Source organism: Aulostomus chinensis, chromosome 1, assembly GCF_037954235.1.
Source record: "Aulostomus chinensis isolate RoL2024-O1b breed Wild chromosome 1, RoL_Achi_v1.0, whole genome shotgun sequence".
NCBI classification, from domain to species: domain Eukaryota; kingdom Metazoa; phylum Chordata; class Actinopteri; order Syngnathiformes; family Aulostomidae; genus Aulostomus; species Aulostomus chinensis.
Window position 1 is genome coordinate 42146681 of NC_141320.1, and position 26937 is coordinate 42173617.

Genomic DNA, 26937 nt, shown 5'->3' on the forward strand with positions numbered 1-26937 from the left:
AGAATTGCTAAAGATCTAAAAATGATGCGAAAGTGATTTAGTAAGAATTGCTACGAACCTCAAAATATTGCGACAGTGATGTCGGAAGAATTGCTAATGAACTCAAAATGATGCTAACAGTAATGTAGTGATAGTTGCTAATCAACTCAGTGATGCTTACAGTAATGTAGTAAGTGTTTCGAATAACCTCAAAGTGATGCTGACAGTCATGTACTAAGAGTTGCGACGAACCTCAAAATAATGCGACAGTAATGTGGTAAAAGTTGCTACGAACCTCAAAATATTGCGACAGTGATGTCGGAAGAATTGCTAATGAACTCAAAATGATGCTAACAGTAATGTAGTGATAGTTGCTAATCAACTCAGTGATGCTTACAGTAATGTAGTAACTGTTTCGAATAACCTCAAAGTGATGCTGACAGTCATGTAGTAAGAGTTGCTACGAACCTCCAAATAATGCGACAGTAATGTAGTAAAAGTTGCTACAAACCTCAAAATATTGCGACAGTGATGTCAGAAGAATTGCTAATGATCTCAAAATGATGCGACAGTAATGTAGTGATAGTTGCTAATCAAGTCAGTGATGCTTACAGTAATGTAGTAAATGTTTCGAACAACCTCAAAGTGATGCTGTCCGTCATGTAGTAAGAGTTGCTAATGAACTCAGTTATGCTTACAGTAATGTAGTAAGTGTTTCGAAAAACCTAAAAGTGATGCTGTCAGTCATGTAGTAACAGTTGCTTCTAACCTCAAAATGATGCTAACAGTAATGTAGTGATAGTTGCTAATAAACTCAGTGATGCTTACAGGAATGTAGTAAGTGTTTCAAAAAACCTCAAAGTGATGCTGACAGTCATGTAGTAAGAGTTGCTACTAACCTCAATTTAATGCTACAGTGATGTCTATGAATTGCTAATAAACTCAAAATGAAGCTAACAGTAATGTAGTGATAGTTGCTAATAAACTCAAAATGATGCTAACAGTAATGCAGTGATAGTTGCTAACGAACTCAGTGATGCTTACAGTAATGTAGTAAGTGTTTCGAAAAAACCAAAAAGTGATGCTGTCAGTCATGTAGTAACAGTTGCTTCTAACCTCAAAATGATGCTAACAGTAATGTAGTGATAGTTGCGAATAAACTCAGTGATGCTTACAGTAATGTAGTAAGTGTTTCGAACAACCTCAAAGTGATGCTGAAAGTAATGTAGTAAGAGTTGGTCCGAACCTCAAAATAATGTGAAAGTGATGTCGGAAGAATTGCAAATGATCTCAAAATGATGCGACAGTGATGTAGTAAGAATTGCTAATGGAGTCAAAATGATGCTCACAGCAATGGAGTGAAAGCATCGAATAACCTCAAAGTGATGCTGACAGTCATGTAGTCAGAGTTGCTACAAACCTCAAAATAATGCGACAGTAATGTAGTAAAAGTTGCTACGAACCTCAAAATATTGCGACAGTGATGTCGGAAGAATTGCTAAAGATCTAAAAATGATGCGACAGTGATTTAGTAAGAATTGCTACGAACCTCAAAATACTGCGACAGTGATGTCGGAAGAATTGCTAATGAACTCAAAATGATGCTCACAGTAATGGAGTGAAAGCATCGAATAACCTCAAAGTGATGCTGACAGTCATGTAGTCAGAGTTGCTACAAACCTCAAAATAATGCGACAGTAATGTAGTAAAAGTTGCTACGAACCTCAAAATATTGCGACAGTGATTTCGGAAGAATTGCTAATGAACTCAAAATGATGCTAACAGTAATGTAGTGATAGTTGCTAATCAACTCAGTGATCCTGACAGTAATGTAGTACGTGTTTCGAACAACCTCAAAGTGATGCTAATAGTCATATAGTAAGAGTTGCTACGAACCTCAAATAATGCGACAGTGATGTCAGTAGAATTGCTAAAGATCTCAAAAAGATGCGACAGTGATTTAGTAAGAATTGCTCAACAACTCAAAATGATGCTAACAGTAATGGAGTGAACGTTTCGAATAACCTCAAAGTGATGCTAACAGTCATGTACTAATAGTTGCTACGAACCTCAAAATAATGCGACAGTAATGTAGTAAAAGTTGCTGCGAACCTCAAAATATTGCAACAGTGATGCAGTAAGAATTGCTAATGAACTTAAAATGATGCTAAAAGTAATGTAGTAAGAATTGCTAATGAACTCAAAATGATGCTCACAGTAATGGAGTGAAAGCATCGAATAACCTCAAAGTGATGCTGACAGTCATGTAGTAAGTGTTGCTACAAACCTCAAAATAATGTGACAGTCATGTAGTAAAAGTTGCTACGAACCTCAAAATATTGTGACAGTGATGTAGTAAGAATTGCTAATGAACTCAAAATGATGCTCACAGTAATGGAGTGAAAGCATCGAATAACCTCAAAGTGATGCTGACAGTCATGTAGTAAGAGTTGCTACAAACCTCAAAATAATGTGACAGTCATGTAGTAAAAGTTGCTACGAACCTCAAAATATTGCGACAGTGATGTCGGAAGAATTGCTAATGAACTCAAAATGATGCTAACAGTAATGTAGTGATAGTTGCGAATCAACTCAGTGATGCTTGCAGTAATGTAGTAAGTGTTTCGAATAACCTCAAAGTGATGCTGACAGTCATGTAGTAAGAGTTGCTACGAACCTCAAAAAAATGCGACAGTAATGTAGAAAAAGTTGCTACGAACCTCAAAATATTGCGACAGTGATGTCGGAAGAATCGCTAATGAACTCAAGATGATGCTAACAGTAATGTAGTGAAAGTTTCGAACAACCTCAAAGTGATGCTGACAGTCATTTAGTAAGAGTTGCGAATGAACTCAATTCAATGCTACAGTGATGTTCTGAGAATTGCTCATTAACTCAAAATGATGCAAACAGTAATGTAGTTATAGTTGCTAATAAACTCAAAGTGATGCTGACAGAAATGTAGTAAGAGTTGCTACGGTCCTTAAAATAATGCGACAGTAATGTAGTAAAAGTTGCTACGAACCTCAAAATATTGCGACAGTGATGTCGGAAGAATTGCTAATGATCTCAAAATGATGAGACAGTGATGTAGTAAGAAGTGCTAATGAACTCAAAATGATGCTAAAAGTAATGGAGTGAAAGTTTCGAAATAACCTCAAAGTGATGCTGACAGTCATGTAGTAAAAGTTGCTACGAACCTCAAAATATTGCGACAGTGATGTCGGAAGAATTGCTAATGATCTCAAAATGATGAGACAGTGATGTAGTAAGAATTGCGAATGAACTAAAGATGATGCTAACAGTAATGGAGTGAAACTTTCGAATAACCTCAAAGTGATGCTGACAGTCATGTAGTGACTGTTGCTACGAACCTCAAAGTGATGGGACAGTAATGTAGTAAACTTGCTACGAAACTCAAAATATTGCGACAGTGATGTCGGAAGAATTGCTAATGAACTCAAGATGATGCTACCAGTAATGTAGCGATAGTTGCTAAGAAACTCAGTGATGCTTCCAGTAATGTAGTAAGAGTTTCGAACAACTTCAAAGTGATGCTTACAGTAATGTAGTAAGAGTTGCAAATGAACTCAATTTAATGCTACAGTGATGTCGTGAGTATTGCTGATTAACTCAAAATGATGCTAACAGTAATGTAGTGATAGTTGCTAATAAACTCAAAGTGATGCTAACAGTAATGTAGTAAGAGTTGCTATGAACCTTAAAATAATGCAACAATAATGTAGTAAAAGTTGCTATGAACCTCAAAATATTGCGACAGTGATGTCGGAAGAATTGCTAATGAACTCAAAATGATGCTAAAAGTAATGTAGTGATAGTTGCTAATTAACTCAGTGATGTTTACAGTAATGTTGTAAGTGTTTCGAACAACCTAAAAGTGATGCTGTCAGTCATGTAGTAAAAGTTGCTTCTATCCTCAAAATGATGCGAACAGTTATGTAGTGATAGTTTCTAATCAACTCAGTGATGCTGACAATGATGTAGTAAGAGTTTCGAACAACCTCAAAGTGATGCTGACAGTCTTGTACTAAGAATTGCTACCAACCTCAAAATATTGCACGGGAATGTAGTAAAAGTTGCTACGAACCTCAAAATATTGCGACAGTGATGTCGGAAGAATTGCTAATGAACTCAAGATGATGCTAACAGTAATGGAGTGAAACTTTCGAATAACCTCAAAGTGATGCTGACAGTCATGTAGTGACTGTTGCTACGAACCTCAAAGTGATGGGACAGTAATGTAGTAAAACTTGCTCCGAAACTCAAAATATTGCGACAGTGATGTCGGAAGAATTGCTAATGAACTCAAGATGATGCTGCCAGTAATGTAGCGATAGTTGCTAAGAAACTCAGTGATGCTTACAGTAATGTAGTAAGAGTTTCGAACAACTTCAAAGTGATGCTTACAGTAATGTAGTAAGAGTTGCAAATGAACTCAATTTAATGCTACAGTGATGTCGTGAGTATTGCTAATTAACTCAAAATGATGCTAACAGTAATGTAGTGATAGTTGCTAATAAACTCAAAGTGATGCTAACAGTAATGTAGTAAGAGTTGCAATGAACCTTAAAATAATGCAACAATAATGTAGTAAGAGTTGCTACGAACCTCAAAATATTGCGACAGTGATGTCGGAAGAATTCCAAATGAACTCAAAATGATGCTCACAGTAATGGAGTGAAACTTTCGAATAACCTCAAAGTGATGCTGACAGTCATGTACGAAGAGTTGCTACGAACCTCAAAATAATGCGACAGTGATGTCAGAAGAATTGCTAAAGATCTCAAAATGATGCAACAGTGATGTTAGAAGAATTGCTAATGATCTGAAAATGATGCTAACAGTAATGGAGTGAACGTTTAGAATAACTTCAAAGTGATGCTGACAGTCATGTACTAATAGTTGCTATGAACCTCAAAATAATGCGACAGTTATGTAGTAAAAGTTGCTACGAACCTCAAAATATTGCGACAGTGATGTCGGAAGAATTGCTAATGAACTCAAAATGATGCTAATTGTAATGTAGTGACAGTTGCTAATCAACTCAGTGATGCTTACAGTAATGTAGTAAGTGTTTCCAACAACCTCAAAGTGATGCTGACAGTCATGTACGAAGAGTTGCTACGAACCTCAAAATAATGCGACAGTAATGTAGTAAAAGTTGCTACGAACCTATAAATATTGCGACAGTGATGTCGGAAGAATTGCTAATGAACTCAAAATGATGCTAACAGTAATGTAGTGATAGTTGCTAATCAAGTCAGTGATGCTTACAGTAATGTAGTAAGTGGTTCGAACAACCTCAAAGTGATACTAGCAGTCATGTAGTAAGAGTTGCTACGAACCTCAAAATAATGCGACAGTGATGTCGGAATAATTGCTAAAGATCTCAAAATGATGCGACAGTGATGTCAGAAGAATTGGTAATGATCTCAAAATGATGCAAACAGTAATGGAGTGAACGTTTCGAATATCCTCAAAGTGATGCTGACAGTCATGCACTAAGAGTTGCGACGAACCTCAAAATAATGCGACAGTAATGTAGTAAAAGTTGCTACGAACCTCAAAATATTGCGACAGTGATGTCGGAAGAATTGCTAATCAACTCAAGATGATGCTAACAGTAATGGAGTGAAACTTTCGAATAACCTCAAAGTGATGCTGACAGTCATGTAGTAAGTGTTGCTACGAACCTCAAAATAATGCAACAGTAATGTAGTCAAAGTTGCTACGAACCTCAAAATATTGCGACAGTGATGTCGGAAGAATTGCTAATGAACTCAAGATGATGCTAACAGTAATGTAGTGATAGATGCTAAGAAACTCAGTGATGCTTAAAGTAATGTAGTAAGAGTTTCGAACAACCTCAAAGTGATGCTGACAGTCATTTAGTAAGAGTTGCTACGAACCTCAAAATAATGCGACAGTGATGTCAGAAGAATTGCAAAAGATCTAAGAATGATGCGACAGTGATTTAGTAAGAATTGCTACGAACCTCAAAATATTGCGACAGTGATGTCGGAAGAATTGCTAATGAACTCAAAATGATGCAAACAGTAATGTAGTGATAGTTGCTAATCAACTCAGTGATGCTTACAGTAATGTAGTAAGTGTTTCGAATAACCTCAAAGTGATGCTGACAGTCATGTACGAAGAGTTGCTACGAAACTCAAAATAATGTGACAGTAATGTAGTAAAAGTTGCTACACACCTCAAAATATTGCGACAGTGATGTAGTAAGAATTGCTAATGAACTTAAAATGATGCTAACAGTAATGTAGTGATAGTTGCTAATCAAGTCAGTGATGATTACAGTAATATAGTAAGTGGTTCGAACAACCTCAAAGTGATGCTAGCAGTCATGTAGTAAGAGTTGCTACGAACCTCAAAATAATGCGACAGTAATGTAGTAAGAGTTGCTACGAACCTCAAAATAATGCGACAGTGATGTCGGAATAATTGCTAAAGATCTCAAAATGATGCGACAGTGATGTCAGAAGAATTGGTAATGATCTCAAAATGATGCAAACAGTAATGGAGTGAACGTTTCGAATATCCTCAAAGTGATGCTGACAGTCATGTACTAAGAGTTGCGACGAACCTCAAAATAATACGACAGTAATGTAGTAAAAGTTGTTACGAACCTCAAAATATTGCGACAGTGATGTCGGAAGAATTGCTAATGAACTCAAGATGATGCTTACAGTAATGGAGTGAAACTTTCGAATAACCTCAAAGTGATGCTGACAGTCATGTAGTAAGAGTTGTTTCTAATCTCAAATTGATGCTAAAAGTAATGTAGTGATAGTTGCTAATGAACTCAAAGTGATGCTGACAGTAATGTAGTAAGAGTTGCTTCGAACCTCAAAGTAATGCGACAGTGATGTCAAAAATATTGTTCATGATCTCAAACTGATGCGACAGTGATGTAGTAAGAATTGCTAATGAACTCAAAATGATGCTAACAGTAATGTAGTGATAGTTGCTAATTAACTCAGTGATGCTTACAGTAATGTAGTAAGTGTTTCCAACAACCTAAAAGTGATGCTGTCAGTCATGTAGTAACAGTTGCTTCTAACCTCAAAATGATGCTAACAGTAATGTAGTGATAGTTGCTAATAAACTCAGTGATGCTTACAGTAATGTAGTAAGTGTTTCGAATAACCTCAAAGTGATGCTGACAGTCATGTAGTAAGAGTTGCTACTAACCTCAATTTAATGCTACAGTGATGTCTATGATTGCTAATAAACTCAAAATGACGCTAACAGTAATGTAGTGATAGTTGCTAATAAACTCAAAATGATGCTAAAAGTAATGTAGTGATAGTTGCTAATGAACTCAAAGTGATGCTGACAGTAATGTAGTAAGAGTTGCTACTAACCTCAATTTAATGCTACAGTGATGTCTATGATTGCTAATAAACTCAAAATGACGCTAACAGTAATGTAGTGATAGTTGCTAATAAACTCAAAATGATGCTAAAAGTAATGTAGTGATAGTTGCTAATGAACTCAAAGTGATGCTGACAGTAATGTAGTAAGTGTTTCGAAAAATCTCAAAGTGATGCTGACAGTCATGTAGTAAGAGTTGCTACTAACCTCAATTTAATGCTACAGTGATGTCTATGAATTGCTAATAAACTCAAAATGATGCTAACAGTAATGTAGTGATAGTTGCTAATAAACTCAAAGTGTGCTGACAGTAATGTAGTAAGAGTTGCTACGAACCTTTAAATAATGCAACAGTAATGTAGTAAAAGTTGCTACGAACCTCAAAATAATGCGACAGTAATGTAATAAAAGTTGCTACGAACCTCAAAATAATGCAACAGTGATGTCAGAAGAATTGCTAATGAACTAAAAATGATGCTAACAGTCACGCAGTGATAGCTGCTAAGAACTTAAAAATGATGCTACAGTGATGTAGGAAGATTTTAATGAAATCAAAAATGATTTTGACAGTGATGTCTTATGAATTGCTACTGAACTCAAAATGATGCTAACAGTAACGTAGTGATAGTTGCTAATCAACTCAGTGATGCTTCCAGTAATGTAGTAAGAGTTTCGAACAACCTCAAAGTGATGCTGACAGTCATGTAGTAAGAGTTGCTACGAACCTCAAAATAATGCGACAGTGATGTCAGAAGAATTGCTAATGATCTCAAAATGATGCTAAAAGTAATGTAGTGATAGTTCCTAATAAACTCAGTGATGCTGACAGTCATGTGGTCAGAGTTGCGAGTAACCTAAAAATGATGCTTACAGTAATGTAGTAAGAGTTGAAACTAGAACAACAAACTGTCCTCTGATGGTTGGACAGGTTGCTTTGGTCCGTCCTCTCACTCATCATTAAAAGCCCTTATTACTCATCATTCATCCAATCTGACACTCACGTCTGCAGTGGGGAATCCCCAGCAACCCGCGGCCCACATGGAGCAGTCTCGGCCAATCACGTGGGGCCTGCAGCGGCACCAACCACCAAATGACTCGCAGGTGTCACTCTCAGCTCCAACCTCATGGCAGGCACAAGGCAGGGCGCCGTTGTTGAAGAGAGCCCAAGAGACACAGCTGAGCTGAGACAGAATGGAGACGAAGGACAGGAGGGACAACAGAGAAAAAGGAAACGTTAGCGAGACATTTTAGGAAAATTAGTTTAGTGGGGAAAAGGTTCTTAGCCAAACTTGCTAAATGGAAGGACAACAAAAAAACAAAGATCTTCAAAAGAAAATTAGCACAAAATGAAACCCTGCAAGAGAAAGTAAATCAAGAACTAAATATTCTTGAGGCTCAGGTCTTTAGTTCCAATGCTTGTAAATGACATCTGAATGCATTCACAACCCAAATCTGAGCAGACAGAAGCGTCCCAGTCAGGCCCAGTTTAGTTCCTCTAGAACATTCAGGGATACAGAACAGGGACCAACTCAGGCTGAGAGACACCGACTTGACATGAAAGCTGTTGAGGCCACAGTTGCTGATGAAGTGGTCAGATTTCTCCAGTGGTTCTTGGTTCAGGGAGCTGGAGCTGGAGCTGCTCTCAGGCACCACCAGGACGTAATCCTGGAGAGACAGAAGGAAGAAGTCCAGGCCTGACAGAGGAGAAGGAGGCACAGAGTAGAAACAGCAGACACGTGTGGGGAAAGGGAGAGGGTATCAGTCCAGCAGAGGAGCAGGAAACCTACCACCACAGGGCTCTGCCTGCAGGAACCTGCAGGTGAGGAGGACCTGGTGGTCCGGCACATCCAGAATGATCTGGCTTTCAGACACCGGCACGTTTCGACAGCCGTAAGCGTGGGGACAGAAGGAGGCGTTGGCGTGGCCTGAAAGACACAAACAACCATCTCCATTTGAATGTTTCTCAAACAGCCGGAGCAGGAAAGCTAAGATGAATCAAAGATCCTCCACCCTGCCAGATCCGACCCTGGTAATGTAGACCTGCACAGGGTGGGTGGGGTGGAGCGGCTGGTGGTGGTGGAGGATGAAGACGTATCTGCCCAAAGCCTGGACACGGTGGAGTCCACCGCAGCGTTCTGAGTAGAAGGATGAGAGCGATGTTCAATGGTACATGTTTTCTTTCCTAAACCGCCGATGTTTCCAATCACGAATCTCAGTCATGAGATTTGAACATCATGGAGGAGTTCAAAAGTGTCAAACTGGGCCGGTCTCCATTTTATGAGTCCAGAGACCGAGGATAAAACTACAAGTCCCTGGTTCAGATTTGACTCGTCTGAATCCAAACACAGCAGCGTTCTTCCACCAGGCCAGATGAGTTGATCATGATAACAAGATATCTTCATGCTACTACAACACACAAACTCATCACCAGAAAAGACTTCATGGTGGAACAACAAATCTCCTCCCAATGGGAAAAACATTGAGTTGAACAATCAACTTTTCCATGATGACATGGAGAGCTTGGCAGCAGCAGCAGGCTTCCATTGGGGGCTGATATGCCAGCTCCACTTAGCCTTCTTTGGAATGGTTTCACCTGGAGTGATGCTGTCATTGAGAACTTTTATCTGGAACAACACCACCTGCATGGAGACTGAGGACTTCAACAGATGCAGATGTTGACCCAGAATAAATCTAAATATTCCAGATGTGTTAAATCAATCCAGCAGCGGTGGTGGGAGCGTCGTAAACTCACTCACTCAGCAGCCGTCAGCCTCCGTACCTGCACGGAGTCCAGCCTGATGTGGTCTCTGTTGTCTGCTCCCAGAGGTGGTCTGTCACCTCTGAACCAGGGGGCTCATCTCTCTGGTGGGAGGTCAGTGGAGGAGCTGCAGCGGGGGAGGCCAGGATGGACTCCTGTAGGAGGAGCTCTGGCCCTCCTTCAGCACCAGCCAGTGGGAGGGAGTTTGGAAACGTGAGGGGACACAGGAGGAGCTACAGGGGGAGGGGAGGTGGATCAGAACTGTTCTAACAAGAGCGCTGAGGGGACACAGGAGGAGCGACAGGGGGAGGGAAGGTGGATCAGAACCCTTCTAACAAGACTGCTGAGGGGACACAGGAGGAGCTACAGGGGGAGGGAAGGTGGATCAGAACCGTTCTAACAAGAGCGCTGAGGGGACACAGGAGGAGCTACAGGGGGAGGGAAGGTGGATCAGAACCATCCTAACAAGAGCGCTGAGGGGACACAGGAGGAGCTCCAGGGGGAGGGAAGGTGGATCAGAACCCTTCTAACAAGAGCGCTGAGGGGACACAGGAGGAGCTACAGGGGGAGGGAAGGTGGATCAGAACCGTTCTAACAAGAGCGCTGAGGGGACACAGGAGGAGCTACAGGGGGAGGGAAGGTGGATCAGAACCGTTCTAAGAAGAGCGCTGTCCCACTAATGTTCCTCACCAGAATCCTCCTGTCAGGGGGGAACCGTCCATGGGTGCTGATGCAGCGGACTGAAGGTTCAACGTAGTCCATGCTGAACTGGTCTTAAGGCACCAGGTAGACTTTGTGCTAAAAACAGCAGAAAAAAAAAGACAAAAAGGGGAGAATTTTAACAAAAGTATGCAAATGAGCTGAAGATCAAAATACAAAAAGTAAATCAAGGTTTTTTTCAAATGATTGCCAGCTATTTAGCTAAGAGAAGGACAAATGTCAATCAAGATGTCAGAATGGAACGATCCCACTGGCTTCTGGTCAAGGGAACCATGGAGATGCTAACTTCCTGTTGGACTATCAGGGTCTCTCATCCCTGACATGCTAACTTCCTGTTGGACGATAAGCGTGTCTCATCCCTGACATGCTAACTTCCTGTTGGACGATAAGCGTGTCTCATCCCTGACATGCTAACTTCCTGTTGGACGATAAGCATGTCTCATCCCTGACATGTTAACTTCCTGTTGGACGATAAGCGTGTCTCATCCCTGACATGCTAACTTCCTGTTGTACGATAAATGTGTCTCATCCCTGACATGCTAACTTCCTGTTGGACGATAAGGGTGTCTCATCCCTGACATGCTAACTTCCTGTTGGACTATAAAGCCTGATTTAAGCCTGATTTATGCTTCTGAGTCGCGTAGTATTCATACCTCCGCCGTAGCCTGAAACGCGCCTCCAAAAAATCCTGCTTTCGCATAGCGTCGACGCGTGGTGACGTCAACGTCGAGGACTGTGATGGGTCCGCTCAGAACGTCATTTCCGGTTCAGTCGCGGCAGAGCAACACCGCCATTTTCAAAGTTTCTGTGGTGAAGGCTCCAAGAAAAAATGGACCAAGCTGAAGAAAGGATTATCGAGGAGGTGCTCAAGTACGACCACCTCTACAACGCCTCTTCGCGGCACTACAAAGACTGACAAATGTCAACAATTGTTGTCTGTGACCGGAAGAAAACCAAGGAATCCGACAAGAGCCCCGTAAACAATACAAAGACAAAGCCACACCCCCTAGCGGTTTGGCGGTGTATTGCAGAGCAACGCGTTCCCTCGACGCAGAATAAACCAGGCTTTCCAGTCGCACCTGTTTTACGCCCCCGTGCCAGATAAGGACCCCCATCGGGCTGTGCCACTCTGGAGGGAGCGGTCTCACAGTCAGTCAGCGGAACCATGCGGATCCGGGCCGGAGCTGTGGGAAGGAGCGCCAATTGTATCGGGTTGTTGTTTTCTGGACTGCAGCAGAACAGGAGCAGCCGGGACTGGAATGTAGAAGTAGGTTATCTTGAAGTTGACTCAGTTATGGTGAACGATATTGTGGTTCAACACTTTAATGAGCTTGAAGGCAAACATATTTCATGAGGAAACAACGCCGGAATTGGACGGATTTCAGCGGCACACAACAACGTATCCGATACACCTCATTGGAAACCTGGTGGTCTAAGACTAAGAAACACCAGTCACCATGAAGAAGGAACTTTTAGCTGAGTACTCATGTTCTTTTCTGCAGGTTGAATGTCGCATTTGTTGGACAGAAGCGTCTCATCTCAACAAAAGCACCTCTTCAGTGCTGAGGCATGATGGGGCCAGGCATGAGAATGAAGTCCCAGATCCACCAGGATGAACTCAGGTATACAGCCACTCTCCAACTGACTCACAGTTGCTTCATTGATCATTAATTCCTATTCATTTCTTCTCTCCTTCATCTTTAACCATCCAGCTTCCAGGAAGCAGATGCTGGATGAGGCTCTGCTGAATTTGATCCTGAAGGACTGCCAGCCCCTCAGCACTGTTGAGAGGGAAGGGTTCAGGGAACTGGTTCAGGTCCTTGAGCCTCATATGTTTGCCAACCAGAAAGGTTTGTGTGGAAATGATCGAAAGCAGTCGTTGATATCTCCAGTTTATTTCATCTCTAATTTCAATGTATTGATTTACTCTGGGTGTCATTTTCAGACCATCAAACAAACGGTGGCCAAAAAGTACCAGGAGGAACGGGATGGAGTGAAAAAGGAAGTCCAGCTGCCATGTGGACATCTGTGGACATGGAGGCTCCCTTGGCTCTGACCTGTCACTGCATTCGTGAGAATGAATGTGTTGGGAGTGCAAGACTTTCCACAAAGTCACCCTGCATCATTTTGAGGTTCCTAGCAACTCTCACTACATCACTGTCGCATCATTTTGAGGTTCCTAGCAACTCTCACTACATCACTGTCGCATCATTTTGAGGTTTTTAGCAACTCTCATTACATCACTTTCAACATCATTTTGAGGTTTGTAGCAACTCTCACGAAATGACTGTCGCATCATTTTGAGGTTTTAAGCAACTCTTAATACATCACTGTAGTTTCATTATGAGCTTCATCGCAATTATCGCATCACTGTCGCATCATTTTTAGGATAGTAGCAACTCTCACGACATTACTGTAGCATCATTTTGAGATTCGTAGCAAGTCTCACCACATCACTGTAGCATCATTTCTTAGGTTTGTAGCCACTCTCATTACATCACTTAAGCATCATTTGGACATTTGTAGCAACTCTCACCACATCACTGTAGCATCATTTCTTAAGTAAGTAGCAACTCCCATGACATCACTGTAGCATCATTTCTTAGGTAAGTAGCAACTCTCATTACATCACTTTAGCATGATTTAGAAATTACTATCAACTCTCACCACATCACTGTAGCATCACTTCTTAGATTTGTAGCAACTCTCATTACATCACTTTAGCATCATTTTGAGATTAGTATCAACTCTCACTACATCACTGTCAGCATCATTTTGAGATTTGTATCAACTCTCACTACATCATTGCCACCTCATTTTGAGGATCGTAGCAACTCTCACCACATCACTGTCGCATCATTTTGAGGATCGTAGCAACTCTCACTACATCACTGTCGCATCATTTTGAGGATAGTCGCAACTCTCGCGACATTACTGCAGCATCATTTTGAGATTCGTAGGAACTCTCATTACATCACTGTAGCATCATTTTGAGGTTCGTAGCAACTCTCACCACATCACTGTCGCATCATTTCTCAGTTAAGTAGCAACTCTCATTACATCACTTTAGCATGATTTTGAAATTACTATCAACTCTCAGCACATGTCTGTGGCATAATTTCTTAGGTTTGTAGCAACTCTCATTACATCACTCTAGCATCATTTGGTCATTTGTAGCAACTCTCATTACATCACTGTAGCATCATTTCTTAGGTTTGTAGCCACTCTCATTACATCACTTAAGCATCATTTGGACATTTGTAGCAACTCTCATTACATCACTGTCGCATCATTTTGAGGATAGTCGCAACTCTCACGACATTACTGGAGCATCATTTTGAGATTCCTATCAACTGTCATTACATCACTGTACCATCATTTTGAGGTTCGTAGCAACTCTCACCACATCACTGTAGCATCATTTCTTAAGTAAGTAGCAACTCTCATTACATCACTGTAACATCATTTTGCGGTTCGTAGCAACTCTCACTACACCACTTTAGCATTATTTTGAAATTAGTATCAACTCTCACCACATCACTGTAGCATCACTTCTTAGGTTTGTCGCAACTCTCATTACATCACTTAACATCATTTTGAGGATCGTAGCAACTCTCACTACATCACTGTCGCATCATTTTGAGGATAGTCGCAACTCTCACGACATGACTGTAGCATTATTTTGAGGTTTTAAGCAACTCTCACAACATTACTGTAAGCATCATTTTGAGCATCGTAGCAACTCTCACTACATCACTGTACCATCATTTTGAGATTAGTCGCAACTCTCACTACATCACTGTCGCATCATTTCTTAGGTTAGTAGCAACTCTCACTACATCACTGTCGCATCATTTCTTAGGTTAGTAGCAACTCTCACCACATCACTGTAGCATCATTTCTTAGGTAAATAGCAACCCTCATTACATCGCTGTAGCATCATTTTGCGACTGTAGCAACTCTCACTACATCACTGTAGCATCATTTCTTAGGTTAGTAGCATCTCCCATGACATCACTGTAGCATCATTTTGAGGTTTGTAGCAACTCTCACTACATTACTGGAAGCATCAGTTTGAGCATCGTACCAACTCTGCCTATATCACTGTAGCATCATTTCTTCGGTTAGAAGCAACTCTCATGACATCACTTTCGCATGATTTTGAAATTACTATCAACTCTCACCACAACACTGTCAGTATAATTTCTTAGGTTAGTAGCAACTGTCATAACATCACTGTAGCATCATTTTGAGGATCGTAGCAACTCTCAATACATCATTGTCGCATCATTTTGAGGATAGTCGCAACTCTCACGACATTACTGTAGCATCATTTCTTAGGTTTGTAGCAAATCTCGTTACATCACTCTAGCATCATTTTGAGATTCGTAGCAACTCTCATTACATCACTGTAGCATCATTTTGCGGTTCGTAGCAAACCTCACTACATCACTGTAGCATCATTTTGAGGAACGTAGCAACTCTCAATACATCATTGTCGCATCATTTTGAGGATAGTCGCAACTCTCACGACATTACTGTCGCATCATTTCTTAGGTTTGTAGCAAATCTCATTACATCACTCTAGCATCATTTTGAGATTCGTAGCAACTCTCATTGCATCACTGTGGCATCATTTTGCGGTTCGTAGCAAACCTCACTACATCATTGTAGCATCATTTCTTAGGGAAGTATCAACTGTCATTACACCACTTTCGCTTTATTTTGAAATTACTATCAACTCTCACCACAACACTGTCAGTATAATTTCTTAGGTTAGTAGCAACTGTCATAACATCACTGTAGCATCATTTTGAGGATCGTAGCAACTGTCACCACATCACTGTAGCATCATTTCTTAGGTTTGTAGCCACTCTCATTACATCACTTAAGCATCATTTGGACATTTGTAGCAACTCTCATTACATCACTGTCGCATCATTTTGAGGATAGTCGCAACTCTCACGACATTACTGGAGCATCATTTTGAGATTCCTAGCAACTGTCATTACATCACTGTACCATCATTTTGAGGATCGTAGCAACTCTCACGACATCACTTTAGCGTGATTTTGAAATTACTATCAACTCTCACTACATCACTGTTGCATCATTTTGACATTTGTAGCAACTCTTGTTATATAACTGTAGCATCATTTCTTAGGTTAGTAGCAACTCCCATGACATCACTGCAGCATCATTTTGAGGTTTGTAGCAACTCTCACGACATTACTGGAAGTATCAGTTTTAGGTTCGTAGCAACTTTCACCACATCACTGTAGCATCATTTGTTTGGTTAGAAGCAACTCTCATGACATCACTTTAGCATGATTTTGAAATTACTATCAACTCTCACCACAACACTGTCAGCATAATTTCTTAGGTTAGTAGCAACTGTCATCACATCACTGTAGAATCATTTTGAGGATCGTAGCAACTCTCACTACATCATTGTCGCATCATTTTGAGGATTGTCGCAACTCTCACGACATTACTGCAGCATCATTTTGAGATTCGTAGCAACTCTCACCACATCACTGTAGCATCATTTCTTAGGTAAGTAGAAACTCTCATTACATCACTTTAGCGTGATTTTGAAATTACTATCAACTCTCACCACATCACTGTCGCATCATTTTGATGTTCGTAGCAACTCTTACTACATTATTTTTGCATTATTTAAAGGTTCGTAGCAACTCTCACTACATTACTGTCAGCATCATTTTGAGTTTATTAGCAATTCTTCCGACATCACTGTCGCAATATTTTGAGGTTCGTAGCAACTTTTAATACATTACTGTCGCATTATTTTGAGGTTCGTAGCAACTCTTAGTACATGACTTTCAGCATCACTTTGAGGTTATTCGAAACGTTCACTCCATTACTGTTCGCATCATTTTGAGTTCATTAGCAATTCTTGCGACATCACTGTCACATCATTTTGAGATCATTAGCAATTCTTCTGACATCAATGTCGCATTATTTTGAGGTTCGTAGCAACTCTTACTACATAACTGTCAGCATCACTTTGAGGTTATTCGAAACGTTCACTCCATTACTGTTAGCACCATTTTGAGTTCATTAGCAATTCTTACTACATCACTGTCGCATCATTTTGAGATCATTAGCAATTCTTCTGACATCACTGTCGCATTATTTTGACGTTCGTAGCAACTCTTACTACATTACTGTTGCATTATTTAAAGGTTCGTAGCAACTCTTACTACATTACTGTTAGCATCACTGTGTTTATAGCAAATATCACTACATTACTGTTAGCATCATTTTGAGTTCATTAGCAATTCTTACGACATCACTGTCCCATCAGTTTAAGATCATTTACAATTCTTTTGACATCACTGTCGCATAATTTTGAGGTTCGAAGCAACTCTTACTACTTTACTGTTGCATTATTTTAAGGTTCGTAGCAACCCTTACGACATGACTGTCATAATCACTTTGAGGTTTTTCGAAACACTGACTACATTTCTGTCAGCATCATTTTGACTTTATTAGCAACTATCACTCCATTACTGTTAGCATCGTTTTGAGTTCAATAGCAATTCTTCCGACATCACGGTCGCATCATTTTGAGGTTCGTAGCAACTCATACTACATTACTTTCAGAATCACTTTGAGTTCATTAGCAACTATCACTACATTACGGTTAGCATCATTTTGAGGTTAGGAGCAACTCTTACTACATGACTGTCATTATCACTTTGAGGTTGTTCCAAACACTTACTACATTACTGTAAGCATCACTGAGTTTATTAGGAACTATCATTACGTTACTGTTAGCATCGTTTTGAGTTCAATTGCAATTCTGACGACATGACTGTCAGCATCATTTTTAATTTACTCGCAAATCAAACCACATGACTGTCAGCATCATTTTGAGGTTATTCAAAACTTTCATTCCATTACTGTTAGCATCATTTTGAGTTCATTAGCAATTCTTACTACATCACTGTCGCATCATTTTGAGATCATTAGCAATTCTTACGACATCACTTTCGCATTTTTTTTTGAGGTTCGTAGCAACTCTTACTATATGACTGTCAGCATCACTTTGAGGTTATTCGAAACGTTTCCTCCATTACTGTTAGCATCATTTTGAGTTCATTAGCAATTCTTACTTAATCACTGTTGCATCATTTTGAGATCTTAAGCAATTCTTCCAACATCACTGTCGCATTATTTTGAGGTTCTTAGCAACTTTTACTACATCACTGTAAGCATCACTTTGAGTTCATTAGCAACTATCACTACGTTACTTTTCGCATTGTTTTAAGTTCAGTAGCAATTCTTACTAAATCACTGTCAGCATCATTTTTAATTTACTCGCAACTCAAACCACATGACTGTCAGCATCACTTTGAGGTTATTCGAAACTTTCACTCCATTACGTTTAGCATCAATTTGAGTTCATTAGCAATTCTTACTACATCACTGTCGCATCATTTTGAGATCATTAGCGATTCTTCTGACATCACTGTCACATTATTTTGAGGTTCGTAGCAACTCTTATTACATTATTGTATCATTATTTAAAGGTTCGTAGCAACTCTTACTACATTACTTTCAGCATCACTTTGAGTTTATTAGCAACTATCACTACATTACTGTTAGCATTATTTTGAGGTTCCTAGCAACTCTTACTACATGACTGTCAGCATCACTTTGATGTTGTTTGAAACACTTACTACATTACTGTAAGCGTCACTGAGTTGATTAGCAATTATCACTACATTAGTGTTAGCATCATTTTGAGTTCATTAGCAATTCTTCCGACATGACTGTCGCAATATTTTGAGGTTCGTAGCCACTTTTACTACATTACTGTCGCTTTATTTTGAGGTTCTTAACAACTCTTACTACATTAATGTTAGCATCATTTTGAGATCATTAGCAATTCTTCTGACATCACTGTCGCATTATTTTGAGATCTTTAGCAATTCTTCTGACATCACTGTCGCATTATTTTTTGGTTCGTAGCAACTCTTACTACATGACTGTCAGCATCACTTTGAGGTTGTTCAAAACTCTTACTACATTACTGTAAGCATCACTGAGTTTATAACAACTATCACTACATTACGGTTAGCATCATTTTGAGTTCATTCGCAACTATCACTACATTACGGTTAGCATCATTTTGAGGTTAGTAGCAACTCTTAATACATTACTGTAAGCATCACTGAGTTTATTAGCAACTATCATTACGTTACTGTTAGCATCGTTTTGAGTTCAATAGCAATTCTTACGACATGACTGTCAGCATCATTTTTAATCTACTCGCAAATCAAACCACATGACTGTCAGCATCATTTTGAGGTTATTCGAAATTTTCACTCCATTACTGTTAGCATCATTTTGAGTTCATTAGCAATTCTTCCTACATCACTGTCGCATCATTTTGAGATCATCAGCAGTTGTTCCGACATCACTGGCGCATTATTTTGAGGTTCGTTGCAACTCTTACTACATGACTGTCAGCATGACTTTGAGGTTGTTCGAAACACTTACTACATTACTGTAAGTATCACTGAGTTGATTAGCAACTATCACTACATTACTGTTAGCATCATTTTGAGTTCAGTAGCAATTCTTCCGACATCACTGCCGCGATATTTTGAGGTTCGTAGCACCTTTTACTACATTACTGTCGCATTATTTTGAGGTTCGTAGCAACTCTTACTACATGACTGTCAGCATCACTTTGAGGTTATTCGAAACGTTCACTCCATTACTGTTAGCATCATTTTGAGTTCATTAGCAATTCTTACTAAATCACTGTCGCATCATTTTGAGATCTTTAGCAATTCTTCTGACATCACTGTAGCATTATTTTGATGTTCGGAGCAACTCTTACTACATGACTGTCAGCATCACTTTGAGGTTGTTCAAAACACTTACTACATTACTGTTAGCATCATCTTGAGTTCATTAGCAATTCTTATGACATCACTGTCGTGATATTTTGAGTTCGGAGCAACTTTTACTACATCACTGTCGCATTATTTTGAGGTTCGTTGCAACTCTTACTACATGACTGTCAGCATCACTTTGAGGTTGTTCGAAACACTGACTACATTACTGTAAGCATCATTGAGTTGATTAGCAACTATCACTCCATTACTGTTAGCGTCATTTTGAGTTCAGTAGCAATTCTTCCAACATCACTGTCGCGATATTTTGAGGTTCGTAGCAACCCTTACTACATGACTGTCATAATCACTTTGAGGTTTTTCAAAACACTTACTACATTACTGTAAGAATCACTTTGAGTTAATTAGCAACTATCACTACATTACTGTTAGCATCATTTTGAGTTCAGTAGCAATTCTTACTACATCACTGTCACATCATTTTGAGATCATGAGCAATTTTTCCGACATCACTGTCGCATTATTTTGAGGTTCGTAGCAACACTTATAACATGACTGTCAGCATCACTTTGAGGTTATTCGAAACTTTCATTCCATTACTGTTAGCATAATTTTGAGTTCATTAGCAATTCTTACTACATCACTGTCGCATCATTTTGAGATCATTAGCAATTCTTCAGACATCACTTTCTCATTTTTTTTTTAGGTTCGTAGCAACTCTTACTATATGACTGTCAGCATCACTTTGAGGTTATTCGAAACGTTCCCTCCATGACTGTTAGCATCATTTTGAGTTCATTAGCAATTCTTTCTTAATCACTGTTGCATCATTTTGAGATCTTTAGCAATTCTTCTGACATCACTGTTGCATTATTTTGAGGTTCGTAGCAACTCTAACTACTTTACTGTTGCATTATTTTAAGGTTCGTAGCAACCCTTACTACATGACTGTCATAATCACTTTGAGGTTGTTCGAAACACTTACTACATTACTGTCAGCATCACTTTGAGTTCATTCGCAACTATCACTACATTACGGTTAGCATCATTTTGAGGTTAGTAGCAACTCTTACTACATGACTGTCAGCATCACTTTGAGGTTGTTCCAAACACTTATTACATTACTGTAAGCATCACTGAGTTTATTAGCAACTATCATTACGTGACTGTTAGCATCGTTTTGAGCATCATTTTTAATTTACTCGCAAATCAAACCACATGACTGTCAGCATCATTTTGAGGTTATTCGAAACTTTCACTCCATTCCTGTTAGCATCATTTTGAGTTCATTAGCAATTCTTCCTACATCACTTTTGCATCATTTTGAGATCATAAGCAGTTCTTCCGACATCACTGTCGCATTATTTTGAGGTTCGTTGCAACTCTTACAACATTACTGTCAGCATCACTTTGAGGTTGTTGGAAACACTGACTACATTACTGTAAGCATCACTGAGTTGATTAGCAACTATCACTCCATTCCTGTTAGCATCATTTTGAGTTCATTAGCAATTCTTCCTACATCACTTTTGCATCATTTTGAGATCATTGGCAGTTCTTCCGACATCACTGTCGCATTATTTTGAGGTTCGTAGCAACTCTTACTACATTACTGTAAGCATCACTGAGTTGATTAGCAACTATCACTACATTACTGTTAGCATCGTGTTGAGTTCAATAGCAATTCTTACGACATCACTGTCAGCATAATTTTTAATTTACTCGCAACTCAAACCACACGACTGTCAGCATCACTTTGAGGTTGTTCGAAATGTTCACTCCATTACTGTTAGCATAATTTTGAGTTCATTAGCAATTCTTACTGCATCACTGTCGCATCATTTTTAGATCTTTAGCAATTCTTCTGACATCACTGTAGCATTATTTTGATGTTCGGAGCAACTCTTACTACATGACTGTCAGCATCACTTTGAGGTTGTTCGAAACACTTACTACATTACTGTAAGCATCACTGAGTTTATTAGCAACTATCACTACATTACTGTTAGCATCTTTTTGAGTTCAGTAGCAATTCTTCCGACATCACTGTCGCGATATTTTGAGGTTCGTAGCAACCCTTACTACATGACTGTCATAATCACTTTGAGGTTGTTCAAAACACTTACTACATTACTGTAAGCATCACTTTGAGTTCATTAGCAACTATCACTACATTACTGTTAGCATCATTTTGAGTTCAGTTGCAATTCTTACGACATCACTTTCACATCATTTTGAGATCATTAGCAATTTTTCCGACATCACTGTCGCATTATTTTGAGGTTCGTAGCAACACTTACAACATGACTGTCAGCATCACTTTGAGGTTATTGGAAACTTTCACTCCATTACTGTTAGCATAATTTTGAGTTCATTTGCAATTCTTACTACATCACTGTCGCATCATTTTGAGATCATTAGCAATTCTTCAGACATCACTTTCTCATTTTTTTTTTAGGTTCGTAGCAACTCTTACGATATGACTGTCAGCATCACTTTGAGGTTATTCGAAACGTTCCCTCCATGACTGTTAGCATCATTTTGAGTTCATTAGCAATTCTTTCTTAATCACTGTTGCATCATTTTGAGATCTTTAGCAATTCTTCTGACATCACTGTTGCATTATTTTCAGGTTCGTAGCAACTCTTACTGCATGACTGTCAGCATCACTTTGAGGTTGTTCGAAACACTTACTACATTACTGTAAGCATCACTGAGTTTATTAGCAACTATCACTACATTACTGTTAGCATCATCTTGAGTTCATTAGCAATTCTTTCTTAATCACTGTTGCATCATTTTGAGATCATTAGCAGTTCTTCCGACATCACTGTCGCATTATTTTGAGGTTCGTTGCAACTCTTACTACATTACTGTCAGCATCACTTTGAGGTTGTTCGAAACACTTACTACATCACTGTAAGCATCACTGAGTTAATTAGCAACTATCACTACATTACTGTTCGCATCGTGTTGAATTCAATAGCAATTCTTACGACATCACTGTCAGCATCATTTTTAATTTACTCGCAACTCAAACCACACGACTGTCAGCATCACTTTGAGGTTGTTCGAAATGTTCATTCCATTACATTTAGCATCATTTTTAGCTCATTAGCAATTCTTACTACATCACTGTCGCATCATTTTGAGATCATTACCGATTCTTCCAACATCACTGTCGCATTATTTTGAGGTTCGTAGAAACTCTTACTACATGACTTTCAGCATCACTTGGAGGTTATTCGAAACGTTCACTCCATTACTGTTAGCATCATTTTGAGTTCATTAGCAATTCTTACTAAATCACTGTCGCATCATTTTGAGATCTTTAGCAATTCTTCTGACATCACTGTAGCATTATTTTGATGTTCGGAGCAACTCTTACTACATGACTGTCAGTATCACTTTGAGGTTGTTCGAAACACTTACTACATTACTGTTAGCATCATCTTGAGTTCATTAGCAATTCTTGCTAAATCACTGTCGCATCATTTTGAGATCTTTTGCAATTCTTCTGACATCACTGTCGCATTATTTTGAGGTTAGTGGCAACTCTTACTACATGACTGTCAGCATCACTTTGAGGTTGTTCGAAACACTTACTACATTACTGTAAGCATCACTGAGTTTATTAGCAACTATCACTACATTACTGTTACCATCATTTTGAGTTCATTAGCCATTCTTCTGACATCACTGTCGCAATATTTTGAGGTTCGTAGCAACTTTTACTACATTACTGTCGCATTATTTTGAGGTTCGTAGCAACTCTTACTACATGACTGTCAGCATCACTTTGAGGTTATTCGAAACTTTCAATCCATTACTGTTAGCATCATTTTGAGTTCATTAGCAATTCTTACTACATGACTGTCGAATGATTTTTGAGATCATTAGCAATTCATCTGACATCACTGTCGCATTATTTTGATGTTCGTAGCAACTCTTACTACATGACTGTCATAATCACTTTGAGGTTGTTCGAAACACTTACTACATTACTGTCAGCATCAGTTTGAGTTCATTAGCAACTATCACTACATTACTGTTCGCATCATTTTTAGCTCATTAGCAATTCTTACTACATCACTGTCGCATCATTTTGAGATCATTAGTGATTCTTCCAACATCACTGTCGCATTATTTTGAGGTTCGTAGAAACTCTTACTACATGACTTTCAGCATCACTTGGAGGTTATTCGAAACGTTCACTCCATTACTGTTAGCATCATTTTGAGTTCATTAGCAATTCTTACTAAATCACTGTCGCATTATTTTGAGATCTTTAGCAATTCTTCTGACATCACTGAAGCATTATTTTGATGTTTGTAGCAACTCTTACTACATGACTGTCAGCATCACTTTGAGGTTGTTCGAAACACTTACTACATTACTGTTAGCATCATCTTGAGTTCATTAGCAATTCTTACTAAATCAGTGTCGCATCATTTTGAGATCTTTTGCAATTCTTCTGACATCACTGTCGCATTATTTTGAGGTTAGTGGCAACTCTTACTACATGACTGTCAGCATCACTTTGAGGTTGTTCGAAACACTTACTACATTACTTTAAGCATCACTGAGTTTATTAGCAACTATCACTACATTACTGTTAGCATCATTTTGAGTTCATGAGCAATTCTTCCGACATCACTGTCGCAATATTTTGAGGTTCGTAGCAACTTTTACTACATTACTGTCGCATTATTTTGAGGTTCGTAGCAACTCTTACTACATGACCGTCAGCATCACTTTGAGGATATTCGAAACTTTCACTCCATTACTGTTCGCATCATTTTCAGTTCATTAGCAATTCTTACTACATGACTGTCGAATGATTTTTGAGATCATTAGCAATTCTTCTGACATCACTGTCGCATTATTTTGATGTTGGTAGCAACTCTTACTACATGACTGTCATAATCACTTTGAGGTTGTTCGAAACACTTACTACATTACTGTCAGCATCACTTTGAGTTCATTAGCAACTATCACTACATTACTGTTAGCATCATTTTGAGGTTAGTCGCAACTCTTAGTACATGCCTGTCAGCATCACTTTGAGGTTGTTCCAAACACTTACGACATTACTTTAAGCATCACTGAGTTTATTAGCAACTATCATTACGTTACTGTTAGCATCGTTTTGAGTTCAACAGCAATTCTTACGACATCACTGTCAGCATCATTTTTAATTTACTCGCAACTCAAACCACATGACTGGCAGCATCACTTTGAGGTTATTCGAAACTTTCACTCCATTACTGTTAGCATCATTTTGAGTTCAGTAGTAATTCTTACTACATCACTGTCACATCATTTTGAGATCATTAGCAATTCTTCCGACATCACTGTCGCATTATTTTGAGGTTCGTAGCAACTCCTACTACATGACTTTCAGCCTCACTTTGAGGTTGTTCGAAACACTTACTACATTACTGTTAGCATCATTTTGAGTTCATTAGCAATTCTTACTAAATCACATTTGCATCATTTTGAGATCTTTAGCAATTTTTCTGACATCACTGTGGCATTATTTTGAGGTTCGTAGCAACTCTTCCTACATGACTATCACCATCACTTTGAGGTTGTTCGAAACACTTACTACATTACTGTTAGCATCATTTTGAGTTCATTAGCAATTCTTCCTAAATCACTGTCGCATCATTTTGAGATCTTTAGCAATTCTTCTGACATCACTTTCGCATTATTTTGAGGTTCGTAGGAACTCCTACTACATGACTGTCAGCATCACTTTGAGGTTGTTCGAAACACTTACTACCTTACTGTAAGCATCACTGAGTTTATTACCAACTATCACTACATTACTTTTAGCATTATTTTGAGTTCATTAGCAATTCTTACGACATCACTCTCCCATCAGTTTGAGATCATTACCAATTCTTCTGACATCACTGTCGCATTATTTTGATGTTCGTAGCAACTTTTACGACATTACCGTTGCATTATTTAAAGGTTCGTAGCAACTCTTACTACATTACTGTCAGCATCACTTTGAGTTTATTAGAATCTATCAATACATTACAGTTAGCATCATTTTGAGTTTATTAGCAATTCATAGACATCACTGTACCATTAAATTGAGGTAAGTAGCAACACTTACTACATGACTGTCAGCATCACTTTGAGGTTCTTCTAAACTCTTACTACATTACTGTCAGCATCAGTTTGAGTTCATTAGCAACTATCACTACATTACTGTTCGCATCATTTTTAGCTCATTAGCAATTCTTACTACATCACTGTCGCATCATTTTGAGATCATTAGCGATTCTTCCGACATCACTGTCGCATTATTTTGAGGTTCGTAGAAACTCTTACTACATGACTGTCAACATCACTTTGAGGTTATTCGAAACGTTCACTCCATTACTGTTAGCATCATTTTGAGTTCATTAGCAATTCTTACTAAATCACTATCGCATCATTTTGAGATCTTTAGCAATTCTTCTGACATCACTGTTGCATTATTTTGTGGTTCGTAGCAACTCTTACTACATGACTGTCAACATCACTTTGAGGTTATTCGAAACGTTCACTCCATTACTGTTAGCATCATTTTGAGTTCATTAGCAATTCTTACTAAATCACTATCGCATCATTTTGAGATCTTTAGCAATTCTTCTGACATCACTGTCGCATTATTTTGAGGTTCGCAGCAACTCTTACTACATGACTGTCAGCATCACTTTGAGGTTATTCGAAACACTTACTACATTACTGGAAGCATCACTGAGTTTATTAGCAACTATCACTACATTACTGTTAGCATCATTTTGAATTTATTCGCAATTCTTCTGAAATCACTGTCGCAATATTTTGAGGTTCGTAGCAACTTTTACTACATTACTGTCGCATTATTTTGATGTTCGTAGCAACTCTTACTACATGACCGTCAGCATCACTTTGAGGTTATTCAAAACTTTCACTCCATTACTGTTAGCATCATTTTGAGTTCATTAGCAATTCTTACTACATCACTGTTGCATCATTTTGAGATCATTAGCAATTCTTCTGACATCACTGTCGCATTATTTCTATGTTCGTAGCAACTTTTACTACATTACCGTTGCATTATTTAAAGGTTCGTAGCAACTCTTAATACATGACTGTAAGCATCACTTTGACGTTGTTCGAAACACTTACTACATT

General features: G+C 38.8%; 1 protein-coding gene and 1 long non-coding RNA gene across 2 annotated transcripts in view; one reads left to right on the forward strand and one right to left on the reverse strand.

Annotated features, from left to right (window-relative positions):
* The window catches only part of LOC147271704 (uncharacterized), a 238291-nt gene that overhangs the window by 68301 nt on the left and 143053 nt on the right, over positions 1–26937 (forward strand). The window lies entirely within an intron of this gene.
* On the reverse strand, positions 10159–11558 carry LOC147271710 (uncharacterized). Its single transcript, XR_015116050.1, has 3 exons — positions 11524–11558; positions 10841–10948; positions 10159–10383 (listed from the first exon to the last, which is right to left on the reverse strand). It is a non-coding gene; the product is annotated as an uncharacterized LOC147271710 (long non-coding RNA).